Genomic DNA, 10566 nt, shown 5'->3' on the forward strand with positions numbered 1-10566 from the left:
CAAAATCATGAATCAGCATCATTTTATGAATATATAGAAATACATGTCAATGTAAAATGAAACAATGCAGTTAGTTTGCAGTCTTTCAAGCTTCAGTTTGGAGTGTTTGTGTTAGCTGTGTTATTGGCTAGCTCCTCTGAACAAGTGTCCTGGCGGGGGAACACATGTTCTATGTACTGAGTGAAATCGCGTATCATTAGCTAATTGTTATGGATGTATCCAAATAAACATCACAAGAAAACAGCTTATTGCAAATGCAGTTACTTTGCTGTTATTCTGGCAGCACTGTTTGACATGACTGTTAGCAAAAGTTGGCTAGCTAGCAAGCAAGGGATAATAATGTTGCCAAACATCATGGCAGCGACACATTTAGAACAAACGACCAGGTCGTGTCCATAGATGCAGAACAAAAAGACTTAGCGACTGGGTCCACTCTCCGGCAACCGACCCAATAGAAAGAACAACCAGCTGGCTTGAGTAGCAACCCTAGATGTGTGTTTGGACTATATCCCGTGGAAGGATGAGATGGTATGAATGAACTCATCAAAATAACGCTGATGAAAATATATCGATCATTATTTGAATAGGTTGGTAACCTGTTGTATAAAAGTGATAATGCCCTCGAAGCCTATGTTTGAAGGATATATTGGCATGGTTTTCCGGCCCAATAATGCATGCTCTAGAATGCCCTTCAAGCCAATCAGAAAATAGTATTCAACAACACCAAGGTATAAACAGCTAGAATTAATGAATAAATCAATCAATCAGGTTGCTCTGTTACGAGATGACGTTTAAAAAGCTATGTAGCCAAGAATGGTTGAAGCAAAATAACATACTGAGTCAATCATTGTTTCATCAGAGCATTCTGTGCACATCTGAACTTTTCTGAGGATTAAGACGTGTAGTATATTTAGATTGTATATTTAGATTGGCTTATCTCATCAAAGTCAGTGAATTTTAATTAACAATCGTCACAGTGAACATGAACAGGGTGCAGTTTGTGGATATTTACAAAGTAACTGTGAGATAATTATGTGCTTTGCTCAGATCCACTTTAAACTGGTTAACCGGCCTCCTGAGTGGCGCAGCAGTAAGGCACTGCATCGCAGCGGTAAGGCACTACATCGCAGCGGTAAGGCACTGCATCGCAGCGGTAAGGCACTGCATCGCAGCGGTAAGGCACTGCATCGCAGCGGTAAGGCACTGCATCGCAGCCGGCTGCGACAGGGAGACACGAGGCGGCGCACAACTGGCCCAGCGTAGTCCCGGTTAGGGGAGGGTTTGGCCGGCCGTGATGTCCTTGTCCCATCGCGCTATAGCGACTCATGTGGCAGGTGGGGCGCATGCATGCTGACACAGTCGCAACTTGTACGGTACAACTGCAGCTGGCTTAAGGGTTATGCCAACAGTGTGTCAAGAAGCAGTGCGGCTTGGCATGGTCGTGTTTCAGAGGACGCATGGCTCTCGACCTTCGCCTCTCCCGAGTCCGTAAGGAAGTTGCAGCGATGGGACAAGACTGTAACTACCAATTGAATACCACAAAATTGGGGAGGAAAAAGGGCTAAACAAATAAATGTGGTTATCGTATCTGCTCAATGAAAAATGATAATTGTCCCATCCAATTCTCATCACAGTGCTGTTATTCGGTGTCTTTCATTGAAGAGATATATCTGAGCCATTCCTATTATGAAAGCTGGACACAGGTCAACCCATATGAACATCGATAACACTTGACACCCAGGGTCATAAACAGCTGACATAACTTGTCATAATAAGGTCATAACACTGTCATGCACACATATATTTAGATCGGTTGTGACATATATTGCATTATTTTATGGCTGGTTATGACCTACATAAGAGTATCAAAACCCACCACACAAGGCAAAAGGTTCCTTTACATCATAGCTTCCGTGTCAACATTATGATTGTTATATTTTACTTTATTGACCATATTCAATGATCATTGTAATTGTACCTACCCAAATGTTCTGCTGCTGTTGACTGGGGGGAACGCAGGAGCAGATTTCAGGAGCAGGACAAGACACCCTCTTTTTGACTGATGACTGATATAAGGACATGTAAATGATAGGCCCATCTGTCTTATATGATTATGATGGTCCTGACAGTGTCATAAAGTGTATTTTCTTAGTCCAAGTAAAGTGACACAGGATGGTCGTAATGCTTCATGAAAGTTATTTAAAATATAATGAAATAAAATGACTGGAAATAATTACAACTTCGCGGGGGGGAAAATATTTCAATAAATGTTGGTTTTGACACTTATGTAGGTGTCATAACCAGCCATAAATCAGCCATAAATCAACACAATAGATGTCACAACAGTTGTAAATACGGGTCATGGCAGCGTTACCATATTATGACACTTGGTGTCAAGTAAAGTGCTACCTGAGAGAGAGAGAGAGAAAGAGAGAGAGGTCATGAGCAGATGAGCTCCCACATTGTTCAGCATGTTTTAAAAAATAGATCGATTTAGAGTTAGACAAACTTAGATATTTTGGCAGGGATGTATACAGGATGCTAAGCAACATAACCTTCAATCAAAACTCCAAACCTACAACCTGATTTTTTTGGATGGAATTTACTTGGAATTACCTGGAATGCTTCCTACACGCAAGGATAATTATTCCCAAGCTGTACATCAAATGCTCTTGCAAATAAGCAGAGACCTGAAAACACCATCCAATCTGGAGCTGTGTGAGTAACGCTTAGTCTGAAGCAATTTTTTTACTTTCAAAAGCCAATTACAATGATATATTTTACTTAATTAAGGACTGAAATCTCAGGCTACCAAGCTTTGCTAGGACAAAGAATTACAACTTCAGTTAGCACTGAAGCGAGAGGTGTCAAAGCCTTCGAGCTCAACAGATGGCAGGCTACGCCACCCAGATCCAGAGGCCTTGAAGCCCCCTCCTGCTGTTCAAAGACCATCCACTGGCATTTTCTACAAGAAATCAGAAATAAAAGCTTCTCCCAAGTGGGTGTGACACCTACTCTCATTACCTGCTGCACTGCTGCTTGGATTCCATCTGGCGATCTGTTCACCGTCTGCCCTGGCCTGTCTCTCCTGTCTGGTACAGGTACCCCAACACACTCCCCCCCCTCTCTCTCTCTCTCTCCTGAGTTTTCACTCACCTCCAGCACACATGCAGTGTTGGGGCGAGTTACTCTCAATGGCTAGCCCCAAGTCGGGGCGGAAGGTTGCAAGTTCAAACCCCCGAGCTGACAAGGTACAAATCTGTCGTTCTGCCCCTGAACAGGCAGTTAACCCACTGTTCCTAGGCCGTCATTGAAAATAAGAATTTGTTCTTCACTGACTTGCCTGGTTAAATAAAGGTTAAAAAAAAAAAGTCGTTATGTATTTTGTTTTAATTCTTGTGCATTTTGCTATTTCCTTCATGACTCCAGCATCATGCTTTGTTGACTATGAACTTTCTTTACCCAACCGTAGGACTATGTTTGTTTGACTCTCTATTGGTAACACAGACTTTTAGCCTCCAATCCCATTCTAACCACCTCTCGCCGGCTTTGTATTCATGTTACCTGATGAAATTGCTGCACAATATGATCTTGTTGCCATCTGATGCACATTCAGATGTCATAAATCAGCACTGCAGAGCTCTCCCTGTACTATGCCATGCCTTGATTGTAGTACTGTTGATGATATCTGGAAATGTGCATGTACACCCTGGCCCATCTACTGTTGATAATATCTGGAAATGTGCATGTACACCCTGGCCCATCTACTGTTGATAATATCTGGAAATGTGCATGTACACCCTGGCCCATCTACTGTTGATGACATCTGGAAATGTGCATGTACACCCTGGCCCATCTACTGTTGATGATATCTGGAAATGTGCATGTACACCCTGGCCCATCTACTGTTGATGACATCTGGAAATGTGCATGTACACCCTGGCCCATCTACTGTTGATGACATCTGGAAATGTGCATGTACACCCTGGCCCATCTACTGTTGATGACATCTGGAAATGTGCATGTACACCCTGGCCCATCTACTGTTGATGACATCTGGAAATGTGCATGTACACCCTGGCCCATCTACTGTTGATGACATCTGGAAATGTGCATGTACACCCTGGCCCATCTACTGTTGATGACATCTGGAAATGTGCATGTACACCCTGGCCCATCTACTGTTGATGACATCTGGAAATGTGCATGTACACCCTGGCCCATCTACTGTTGATGACATCTGGAAATGTGCATGTACACCCTGGCCAATCTACTGTTGATGACATCTGGAAATGTGCATGTACACCCTGGCCCATCTACTGTTGATGATATCTGGAAATGTGCATGTACACCCTGGCCCATCTACTGTTGCTAGCCCCAATTCTGACTTCTGCTCTGATATCTGCTTCACTGATTTCTGCTCTCATAAACTCTGGGTTTTCTGCACGTTAACACTGGAAGCTTATTATCTAAAATGGATTAATTGAAAGTCTGGGTTCACAGCCCCAATCCAGATGTGTTGGTCTTTACTGAGATGTGGTTAAGGAAGACTGTTTTGAATACAGATGTTAACCTTTCTGGTTATAACCTTTTTCAGCAAGACAGAGCTTCTAAAGGTGGGGGAGTGGCAATCTTTACCAAGGATCACCTTCAGTGATCGGTTGTCTCCAACAAGTCTGTTCCCAAACAATTTGATTTGCTGGTTTTAAGTATTACACTTTCAAAAAGCTCTTTGTTGACTGTTGCTGGGTGTTATCGTCCTATAGCAATATGACTCCCTAAATCTTTCTCAGATTATTACCAATCCCAAAAGGTATGAGTCCAAACACCCAGAAAAGGCTACTCTTCTTGATGTATCCTCACAAATAATCCTCGTAGGTTTCAGTCTGGTGTTTTCTGTAATGACCTTAGTGATCACTGTTTTACAGCCTGTGTCCGTAATGGCTGCTCAGTGAAACGACCTCTCCTGATTTGTTAAAGACGCTTGCTAAAAACTTTAATGAGTAAGCCTTCCTTCATGAACTGTAAAATGGTATAGAATCAGCTTGATCCCCTCGGTCAAAGACACTTGAACCTTCTTTTTTTGTGTGTGAATTTTACCCCTTTTTCTCCCCAATGTCATGATATCCAATTGTTTTTAGTAGCTACTATCTTGTCTCATCACTACAACTCCCGTATGGGCTCGGGAGAGATGAAGGTTGAAAGGCATGTGTCCTCCGATACACAACCCAACCAAGCCGCACTGCTTCTTAACACAGCACCATCCAACCCGGAAGCCAGCCGCACCAATGTGTCGGAGGAAACACTGCGCACCTTGGTTAGCACGCACTGCGCCCGGCCCACCACAGGAGTCGCTGGTGCGACAAGGATTTCCCTACCAGCCAAACCCTCCCTAACCCGGACGACGCTAGGCCAATTGTACGTCACCCCACGGACCTCCCGGTCATGGCCGGTTACGACAGAGCCTGGGCGTGAACTCAGAGTCTCTAACCACTGCGCCACCCAGGAGGCCTGAACCTTCTTTTTATATATTTTCAGTTGTATTGTTAAACACACCCCTTTAAAGAAAATTCTAATTAAAAACAGGTTCAGCCCCTGGTTCGACCGTGATCTTGCAGAGTTACTCCACCTCAAGAATTGCATTTGTCAAAAGGCTCGGCACACGCACACTCAGGCTGACTGGCTCTCGTTCAGGCAAATGAGAAATAAGTACACTCAGGCTATCCGGAAGGCCAAAGTTAGTTACTTTAAGGAGCAGTTCTCTCTCTGTGGGTCTAACCCCAAGAAGTTCTGGAAAACAGTTAAAGACCTGGAGAATAAACCCTCACAGCTGCCCATGTCCCTTAATGTTGATGATGTGGTTTTTACTGACAAGAAGCACATGGCTGAGCTCTTTAATCACCACTTCATTAAGTCAGGATTCCTATTTGACTCAGTCATGCCTCCTTGCCCGTCCAACATTTCCTCATCTCCCACCCCTTCTAATGTGACTATCCCCAATTCTTCTCCCTCTTTTCCCCCGCTACAAAGTTTCTCCCTAAAGGCAGTCACTGAGTCCCAGGTGCTAGAGGAGCACCTGAAACTTGACCCCCAAAAAACATCTGGGTCTGATGGTTTAGACCCTTTCTTCTTTAAGGTTGCTGCCCCTATCATTGCCAAACCTATCTCTGACCTTTTTAACCTGACTCTCCTTTCTGGGGAGGTTCCCATTGCTTGGAAGGCAGCCACGGTTCGTCCTTTATTTAAAGGGGGAGATCAAGCTGATCCTAACTGTTATAAGCCTATTTCTATTTTGCCCTGTTTATCAAAGTGTTGGAAAAACTTGTCAATAAACTGACTGGATTTCTTGATGTCTATAGTATTCTCTTTGGTATGCAATCTGGTTTCCGCTCAGGTCATGGATGTGTCACTGCAACCTTAAAGGTCCTCAGTGACGTCACCATTGCCCTTGATACTTAGCAATGTTATGCTGCTATTTTATTGACCTGGCCGAAGCTTTTGATACAGCTGACCATTCCATTCTTATGGGCTGGCTAAGGAGTATTGGTGTCTCTGAGGGGTTTTTGGCCTGGTTTGCTAACTACCTCTCTCAAAGACTGCAGTGTATAAAGTCAGAAAATCTGCTGTCTCAGCTACTGCCTGTCACCAAGAGAGTACCCCTAGGCTCAATCCTAGGCCCCAAGATCTTCTCAATTTATATCAACAATATAGCTCAGGCAGTAGGAAGCTCACTCATCCATTTATATGCAGATGATACAGTCTTATACTCAGCTGGCCACTCCCCAGATGTTGTGTTAAATGCTCTACAACAAAGCTTCCGTAGTGTCCAGCAAGCTTTCTCTACCCTTGACCTTGTTCTGAACACCTCCAAAACAAAGGTCATGTGGTTTGGTAAGAAGAATGCCCCTCTCCCCACAGGTGTGATTACTACCTCTGAGGGTTTAGAGCTTGAGGTAGTCACCTCATACAAGTATTTGGGAGTATGACTAGACAGTACACTCCTTCTCTCATCACATATCAAAGATGCAGGCTAAAGTTAAATCTAGACTTGGTTTCCTCCATTGTACTCGCTCCTCTTTCACCTCAGCTGCCAAACTAACCCGGATTCAGATGACCATCCTACCCATACTAGATTGCAGAGACATAATTTATAGATCGGCAGGTAAGGGTGTTTTCGAGCGGCTAGATGTTCTTTACCATTTGGCCATCAGATTTGCCACCAAAGCTCCTTATAGGACACATCACTGCACTTTATACTCCTCTGTAAACTGGTCATATCTGTATACCCGTCGCAAGACCCACTGGTTGATGCTTATTTATAAAACCCTCTTAGGCTTCACTCCCCCCTATCTGAGATATCTACTGCAGCCCTCATCCTCCATATACAACCCGTTCTGCCAGTCACATTCTGTTAAAGGTCCCCAAAGCGCACACATCCCTAGGTCGCTTGTCATTTCAGTTCGCTGCAGCTAGCGACTGGAACGAGCTGCAACAAACACTCAAACTGGACAGTTTTATCTCAATCTCTTTATTCAAAGACTCAATTATGGACACTTACTGACAGTTGTGGCTGCTTTGTGTGATGTATTGGTGTCTCTACCTTTGGTGTCTCCTACCCTTTGTGCTGTTGTCTGTGCCCAATAATGTTTGTACCATGTTTTGTGCTCCTACCATGTTGTTGTCATGTTGTGTTGTCATGTGTTGCTGCCTTGCTATGTTGTTGTCTTAGGTCTCTATTGTCGTGATGTGTGTTTTGTCTTATATTTATATGATAGATATATTATAATCCCAGCCCCCATCCCCACAGATCTTTTGCCTTTTGGTAGACCGTCATTGTAAATAACAATTTGTTCATGACTGACTTGCCTCGTTAAATAAAAAATAAAATAAATGAAACCTGAACATCTAATCTGAAGATATGTACATTGTTTTCAATATGTCAATGTATTACAAAATGCATCAACTATGACAGCTTTCATATGTGCCTGCAGAAAGTATTTATGTCCCCTGTCTTTTCCCACATTTTGTTGTCTCACAGCTTCAATTCAAAATGGATTAAATAGATTTTTCCTCACCTTCCAACATACAATACCCCATAATGAAATACAGTTGAAGTCAGAAATGTACATACACCTTAACCAAATACATTTAAACTCAGTTTTCACAATTCCTGAAATGTAATCCTAGTAAAAATGTCCTGTCTTAGGTAATTTAGGATCACCACTTTATTTTAAGAACGTGAAATGTCAGAATAATTGTGGAGAGGGTGATTTATTTCAGATTTGATTTTTCATCACATTCCCAGTGGGTCAGAAGTTTACATGCTACCAAATACGAATTGAGTGTATTGCCTTTAAATTGTTTACTTTGGGTCAAACGTTTCGGATAGCCTTCTACGAGCTTCCCACAATAAGTTGGGTGAATTTTGGCCCATTCCTCCTGACAGAGCTGGGGTAACTGAGTCAGGTTTGTAGGCCTCCTTGCGCGCACACGCATTTTCAGTTTTGCCCACACATTTTCTACAGGATTGAGGTCAGGCCCTTGTGATGACCACTGCAATACCTTGACTTTGTTGTCCTTAAGCCATTTTTCTATAACTTTGGAAGTATGCTCAGGGTCATTGTCCATTTGGAAGACCCATTTGCGACCAAGCTTTAACTTCCTGACTGATGTCTTGAGATGTTGCTTCAATATATCCACATCATTTTCCGCCCTCATGATGCCATCTATTTTGTGAACTGCATTAGCCCTCCTGCAGCAAAGCACCCCTACAACATGATGCTGCACAAAGTAGATGTCCTAACCGACTTTCCAAAACTATAGTTTGTTAACAAGACATTTGTGGAGTGGTTGAGAAATTTGTTTTAATGACTCCAACCTAAGTGTATGTAAACTTCCAACTGCAACTGTACATAAATATCTAATTTACAAAAGTAATCATACCCCTGAGTCAATCCATGTTAGAGCTTTGCATACCTGGATTGTACAATATGGCCCAGATTTTGTGTGCGAAAATGGAACGTAATTCCCTTCACACACCCTTTCACAGTGAAATGAAAAAAATAACTTGTTTAAAAAAATGGTGCGTGCATTAGTATTCACCCCGTTCATTATGAATCTCCTAAATAAGATTTGGTGCAACCAATTACCTTCAGAAGTCACATAATTAGTTAAATAAAGTCCACCTGTGTGCAATCTAAGTGTCACACGATCTGTCACATGATCTCAGTATATATACACACACACCTGTTCTGAAAGGCCCCAGAGTCTGCAACACCACTAAGCAAGGGGCACCACCAAGCAAGCGGCACCATGAAGACCAAGGAGGTCTCCAAACAGGTCAGGGACAAAGTTGTGGAGAAGGACAGATCAGGGTTGGGTTATAGAAAAATATCAGAAACTTTGAACATCCCACGGAACACCATTAAATCCATTGTTAGGAAATGGAAAGAATATGTTACCACAACAAACCTGCCAAGAGAGGGCCGCCCACCAAAACTCACAAACCAGGCAAGGAGGGCATTAATCAGAGAGGCAACAAAGAGACCAAAGATAACGATGAAGGAGCTGCAAAGGTCCACAGCAGAGATTGGAGCATCTGTCCATAGGACCACTTTAAGCCGTACACTCCACAGAGCTGGGCTTTACGGAAGTGTCCAGAAAAAAAGCCATTAATTTAAGAAAAAAATAAGCAAAAGCATTTGGTGTTCATGTGGGAGACTCCTCAAACATATGGAAGAAGGTACACTGGTCAGATGAGACTAAAATTGAGCTTTTTGGCCATCAAGGAAAACACTTTGTCTGGCGCAAACTCAACACCTCTCATCACCCTCGAGAACACCATCCCCACAGTGAAGCATGGTGGTGGCAGCATCATGCTGCGGCGATGTTTTTTCATCGGCAGGGACTGGGAAACTGGTCAAAATTGAAGGAATGATGGATGGCGCTAAATACAGGGATATTTTTGAGGGAAACATGTTTCAGTCTTCCAGAGATTTGAGACTGGGACGGAGGTTCACCTTCCACCATGACAATGACCCTAAGCTTACTGCTAAAGCAACACTCGAGTGGTTTAAGGGGAAACATTTAAATGTCTTGGAATGGTCAAGGCAAAGCCCAGACCTCAATCCAATTGAGAATCTGCGGTATGACAAAGATTGCTGTACACCAGCGGAACCCATCCAACTTGAAGGAGCTGGAGCAGTTTTGCCTTTGAAGAATGGGTAAAAATCCCAGTGGCTAGATGTGTCAAGCTTATAGAGACATACCCCAAGAGACTTGCAGCTGTAATTGCTGCAAAAGATGTCTCTACAAATTATTGACTTTGGGGGGGATGAATAGATATGCATGCTCAAATTCTGATTTTGTGTTTCACAAGAAAAAATATTTTGCATCTTCAAAGTGGTAGGAATGTTGTGCAAATCAAATGATACAACCCCCCCAAAAAAATCTATTTTAATTCCAGGTTGTAAGGCAACAAAATAGGAAAATTCCAAGGGGGATGAATACTTACGCAAGCCACTCTATGTTGGCTCAATCGAATTTAAAATGTCAAAGGCGCCTTTT

This window comes from Oncorhynchus masou, chromosome 17 (genome assembly GCF_036934945.1).
Source record: "Oncorhynchus masou masou isolate Uvic2021 chromosome 17, UVic_Omas_1.1, whole genome shotgun sequence".
Lineage (NCBI taxonomy): Eukaryota > Metazoa > Chordata > Actinopteri > Salmoniformes > Salmonidae > Oncorhynchus > Oncorhynchus masou.